The sequence below is a fragment of the Rhinopithecus roxellana genome, chromosome 15 (assembly GCF_007565055.1).
Source record: "Rhinopithecus roxellana isolate Shanxi Qingling chromosome 15, ASM756505v1, whole genome shotgun sequence".
In the NCBI taxonomy this organism is placed as follows: domain Eukaryota; kingdom Metazoa; phylum Chordata; class Mammalia; order Primates; family Cercopithecidae; genus Rhinopithecus; species Rhinopithecus roxellana.
The window spans coordinates 121,208,581-121,214,978 of record NC_044563.1 but is presented as its reverse complement, the minus strand read 5'-3'; the positions used below and the strand labels follow the sequence as shown (position 1 = coordinate 121,214,978).

Here is a 6,398-nt window from a genome sequence, read left to right as displayed (position 1 = left end):
CCTGTGCTCTGTTGGTGAGAATTTCAAATGGTACAGCCACCATGGAAACCTGTATGGTAGTGCCTCATAAAATTAGAAGTAGAGTTACCATATGCTCCAGAAATTCCACCTATAGTTACATAACTAAAGTAATTGAAAGCAGGGTCTCAAAGATATATTTATACACCCACATTTATAGCAGCATTGTTCACAATATCTAAAATGTGGAACTATCCCATAACTGATAAATGAATAAGCAAAATGTGGTGTATAAACATAATGGAATTTTATTCAGCCTTAAAAGAGAAGGAAGTTCTGACATTTGTTACAATATGAATGAACCTTGACATTATGCTATGTGAAATAAGGCAGCAGTAGAAAACTCATATGGTGTGATTTCCCTTACATGAGGTACCTAAGGTATTCAAATTCATAAAGACAGAAAGTAGGAGGGTGACGGCCAGGGACTGTGGGGAGGAGGAAATGGGGAGTTATTATTTAATGATATAGAATTTGAGCTTTGCCAGATAAAGAGGAATTCTGCAGGAAAATGGGGGTGACTGTTATATGACATTATGAATGGATTTAGCATCAAATACTACATTTAAAAATGTTAAGATGGTCAATTTTGTGGTATGTATTTTTAAGACAATAAGACATTGGGGAAAAAGGGGATAATTGGAAGTGAGAAAAGATGGAATAAATTGCACCTAGGAAATTCTGATCAACTTACACATAAGAGAATTAAGCTACTATGCAAAACTGATGAAAGAAGACATGAGAGTAAAGTATAGTATTTATTATTTCAAAATGAATCAAGGAAATAATTGGAAATCACACCACCATCAAATAGTATGTAGAACAGAAGAGAAATTTGGCAGTGTGAATGAGCTACATTTCATTTTTCATATAAGACCGTTAACCACTTTCTGCTGTGATAAATCTTAGCAAAACCAGGAGTCCAAGCATATATGTCTTTTTTTCCTCCAGAGTGTTCATCAAATTGAGTTAGGCAACTTTACTTTCACACACCTGTGATGCCTCAGGAGCCACCTCGACATACACATGTCAAGAGAATTATTAATTCTATATCTGACGATGTCTCAATTCCACTTTCACCATACAAAGCAGAGATCAAAGGTGTCACTCACAGATACTCATCTATTCTGCCTTAGCTGTTAAATAACTGTCCAGTCATTCAGTGAAGACCCTCTTGTTTCCCAAGTGATGTACGTGGTTTCAAGTGACTTACATCTTGAACAGGATTTATTATCAATCAGTCAAGTAAGTGGAAAAAAATTTAGTAGAGAGTATGCTATTTCAATGTCCATCTTTCTTTAGGTACACTAGGAAGTTACCTTAACACACAAGACTCTCAAGCAGTATTTTCTCCTTCCTAGGTAATGGTGCTTCTAAGGAAATAGCGTTCTTTGAATCCTATATAGGATAATCCCAGGGTAAGAGGGTTATGGGTAATTCTCATGGATTGACCATATTATTTTTTCTCTTCTTAATCTATTCTGCTTCCACAGAGGCTATTCCGATAGTTTCACTAGTCCTGTGTACACATTTGTATGAACAAATTTTGAATTTGTGTATTAAATCCTGATTTCCACTTAAGTGCCAGACTTTACAATTCAAGTGTCTACTGAACATATTCACTCACATCTCCCAGAGACGCCTTTGTCTGAACATTCCCACAGTTGAATGTGCCATTTTTCCCCCCTGCTGCTTCTCTTTCAGTTTCTCCTATCTTGGTTAATGATGTCCCCATTACCAGTTATTAAATCCAGAAACCCGAAACTCATCTTGAGCTCTTTCTTCTCACTCTCGTCCAACATTCAAACTTTTGCCAAGTTTATGGATTTATTGTTCGAATTGGGATCTCTCTCTCCATTTCTACTTCTACTACTATATTTCAGAGCCCCTATTCCTGAAATGCCATATAATTCCTTAACCATAACTTTTACTACATGTTTTGGTAATTTAAAAAATAAATTCAGTTTCCCCCATTAGACTTTAAGCTTTAAGATAAAATTTTTAAATGTCTGACTTATTCATAAGTATGGTCTCATCTAACAGTTGGTTGCCCATAGTGTGCATTCAGTAAATACTTGTTAAAAGAACACTTCACTAAATAATTTCATTAGAATTAATATTACTTACTAGGCCACTAGAAAAATAATTATTCACATGCTAACTGTATTCTGTACCCTGTTCCATGGACTAGATAGAGAAAAATGAACATGACAAACAATGTTCCCATTTTTATTGCACTCACGTGAATACGTAAATCCTTAATGAATAGGTAATTTAAAATATCTATCCTGAAATTAAAGCATTCCAATAATTTAGGGATATAAATGAGACTACACACACCTATAACCATTAATGCAGGATGTTTTAAAAAGGTGAAACACTTATAATGGCTCAGATATGGTGGAAACTTATTTCTCATTCATGAAAATTCTAAAATCGTCATTCTTTTCTAATAGGCAGCTCTTCTCAACCCAGAAGCTTAGACATCTTTTATTCTATGGTTCTGATAATCTGCAACATGACAATGTTAAAATAACTGATGTGTACTAAGAAGAAATCCTAAAGGTTGGCACGAAGGCTCATTAAAACAATGTCTAATGATTGCTATCATGACTAATAAGTAAATAAATAGGCAAGCATATATTTTTTAAAGAAACATTTAATTAAGACTACTTCCGTTAAATTGTATCTTAGTGTTTTCTGGGTGTTTAATTATGCATGGCCTTGAAAAGCTCTCTTTTTCTCTAAAATATTCGTAAAAATGCTGATTCTAAGATATGAAAGTAGATGCCTGTATTGCACCACTGGAAATCTCCTCTGGCTTGGAATGTGTTCCATTAGCAGTGAATTCACTCAATGGTGTTAATGACTAGATCAAGATTGTCCTCCTAAGAATGCACCTCTTTCTTTATGGCTTCACACATAGATGATGATGTAAGAAACACAAAGTGGGACAGAGAAGAATGCCATTATCCACGAGGAATGCCATTCTTACCGGGAGGGTCAGAGCTGAAGTTGATGTCAGAGATATAACGATGCTGGTGGAAACTCTGGGGTACAGCATGGATGTGAAAGAAAATGTCACTGTTTCAGTAAGTTTTATCACATATAGGGACAATGGTAATGGCTTTCATATTCCTAAATAATCTTAGAAAGCTTAGTTGTATGACCAGGAAATGTAACCTCTTGATAATCTAAAATCCAAACTTGCCAATGGAGGGCTCTGGATGCTACCTGTTCTCTTTTAACATAAGAGTCATTCGGTAAGAGCCTGGTAAAACTTAATTGGGAAATGTTTTATTAACTCAATAATGCCACCTTCTCTCCATAAGAAATCTCAGGATGATTTCTGTAACACTCTCTTTACTTTTCTCTAAATTAAGACTAGAATTTTCCTTGCCACTCACTGTTTGTCATGAAATTCCTTAAGAAATCCCTTAGGTATTTATTTATTTGATTTCTAAGGTGCCATAATAGTGAATCACATAGTGCAAAATCAGTAGTATGGATCTCTTTCAGGACATGACTACAGAACTGAAGACATTTGCTCATTGCCCAGAGCACAAGACCTTTGACAGTCCCTTCCTGGTGTTCATGTCTCATGGTATTCAGGAAGGATTTGTGGGAAGAAGTAGTCTGAGCAAGTCCCAGACCTGTTAGAAGTCAAAGAAGTCTTTCAAATGTTGAATATCAGGAACTGTCCAAGTTTGAAGGACAAACCCAAGGTGATCATCATCCAGGCCTGCCGTGGTGGTGAGTGCTGATGTCTTTGAGAACACCAGACATTCAAATACTGACTTCATCCGTATGCATCCAGGATTTTTCCCTTTCTTTATGTTTACTGCTTAATGTGAAAGAACACATACCATCAGTACACAATAATGTGGCTTCTGTGAATTGTATTGCTGGTTGGGAGATGTTTGTTCTGTATTTGTATTAGTCAGGGATCTCTAGAGGGGCAGAACTAATAGGATAAATATATATTATATATATATAGGATTTTATGGGATAATTAACTCATGTGATCACAAAGTGAAGTCCCACAATAAGTCGTCAGCAAGCTGAGGAGCAAGGAAATCAGTCCGAGTCCCCAAACTTCAAAAGTAGAGAAGTCAACAGTGCAGCCTTCTGTCCATGGCCAAAGGCCCAAAAGTCCCTGGCAAGTCTGTGGTGTAACTCCAAGAGACCAAACACCGAAGAACTTGGAGTCTGATGTTTGAGGGCAGGAAACATGCAGCATGGAAGAAAGATGGAGACTGGAAGACTCAGGAAGTCAAGTCCTTCCAACTCTGCCTCCTTTATTCTATCTGTGTTGGCAGCTGAGTAGATGGTACCCATCCAGATTTAAGATGGGTCTGCCTCTCCCAGTTCACTGACTCAAATGGTAATCTCCTTGGGCAGCACCCTCACAGACACACCCAGGAACAATTGTTTGCATCCTTCAATCCAATCAAGTTGACATTCAGTACTAACCATCACAGTATTTAAATTTGAGACTCTGATGTTTGAATGTTGTTAAAATTTGAGGATTAGAAAAGGTAAAATTTGTTGAAAAGACTGTTACTGGGATGTATGTGTTTAGGGGCATGTGAATAAATGATAGAGTCAACACATTAATAAATACGATTGCACACAGGTTAAGAGGAGAATGTGGTTCTCTTGGCAGTTGCTAGTTGCAGAAGACAAATCTTGTATTTCCTGAGAACCGTGGGGTTGTGTGGTTAAAAGATTCAATAGAAGCCTCTGGAAACACAAGCTGACCGTATCTAGAAGACTTTCAGGATGATGCTATTAAAAAAGCCCACAAAGAGGAGGATTTTATTTCTTTCTGCTCTTTTACACCAGATAATGAGTTTCTACACAGGATATCTTTTGTTGGGGTTATCAATACAGAAACATACACTCACCCGCTAGAGCACAGATACTGGTGTTGACTTTAGATAAGATTTTTGAAAACCAACTCAAGCTTGGCTCCAAGTTATAAACTCAATTCCCTTTATCCAAGGAGATTATATATATATTCACTGAATTAGTAATCACTGAATTTCTCTGAGGTGCAAAATATTTTCCTTAAACTGTGAGCAACCATAGAGAATTTGGTGGAAAATGATCTATGCTGGAGTACATTAGAATCTGACTCCACATAGAAAAGGTCTGCAATGTTGGGATCATTCAGCAGTCCAATTTGCCCAGACTTCAACTATTTATTGAATAGTGGGAGCAGAGGGTAGAGAAGCAGAAAAGCAAAAGAAGCACATTGGAACCCTACCTTAAAGTGGGTGTTACCTAGACGTATGAAGTACATAAAACATAATATATCTGAATAATTCTAAATTTGAGCTTTGGTGTGATAACTTTGCTTTTATAGACTGACACAACCATCTAGTACTTGGTAAATTAATTTCATTTTTTTAGCTTCTCTGGGCTTTCTTTGAGTTCCTTACTAATAGATGTGAATATAGATATCATTGTTCTAAGGATTGAATGAGTTAATGTATGCAAAATATTTAGCGTGGTCCAGAGTAAAGAAGGTATTAAACAACTGCTATCATTGAAGATGTTTCTACTTTGTAACTTAACATGGTTAACTTCCTTATCAAGGTTTAAATAAAAGTCATTTGAATCTTTTCATTCACTATGTTTGGCAGTTTCCTGGGACTTGCATTCTCCTGGCCACCTATGGCCTGAAGGTCTTGGCTCTGCTCATATTGTCTATAATGAGATGCCCTCCCTCAGGAGACAGACTGGTTCCACATTGTGCTGACCTTATCCTGAGTTAGAATTAATTTTTTCCATGATCAAAAACAATGATACCACACAAAAGACCCAGACATTTCTAGCTTGAGTGTAATTAGTAGACTTTAATATTACATAGATCTGTTCTTTAAAATCATTTGATCCCAGCCTTCCATATGACATTTGCCTCTGTCTTTGAAGCCCTTTGTCGGTCCACTGTTTTCTCCACATCAATCTTGCTGATTTCTGTGTCTTTCTTTTCTTTCACATTTTTTTACTCCTCCTTTCCAGATGACTCTCAGAAACTCCAATTTAGTTATCTATAACTCCCATATTACACCTAGCTCCACATTCCACTGTGTAAATTCCAACCATATCATGGTGCTCTCCTGAAGAAAAATAACCATCTACTTCCTTAATTTCACAAAACATTTGCAGAGACACCTGTCTCCATCCTATCTCTTACCTACTTCACTTAACTGAAACAAGACTTAGTTAAAACTTTCCTCTAACTGTGACAGACATAGTTCTATATAAAATTTCAATTTATTATTCAATACATTTTATTACCATTACCATTGAATAAAAGATTAGACTAAAGAAAGTGTCCATGATTATATACAGAGCTATTGCCATTACTTTTC

The 6,398-nt window shown here is 36.4% G+C and overlaps 1 long non-coding RNA gene across 3 annotated transcripts; it reads left to right on the top strand.

The window, feature by feature from the left end:
- The first annotated feature begins 220 nt into the window (after positions 1-220).
- LOC104665279 lies at positions 221-5,648 on the top strand. 3 transcript variants are annotated; one of them, XR_004053600.1, is made up of 4 exons: positions 221-1,263; positions 1,380-1,436; positions 2,945-3,110; positions 3,538-5,648. It is a non-coding gene; the product is annotated as an uncharacterized LOC104665279 (long non-coding RNA). The 3 variants fall into 3 exon arrangements; XR_004053599.1 differs by having other exon boundaries at positions 221-1,436; XR_004053598.1 differs by lacking the exons at positions 221-1,263; positions 1,380-1,436 and having other exon boundaries at positions 2,160-3,110.
- The last annotated feature ends 750 nt before the right edge of the window (positions 5,649-6,398 follow it).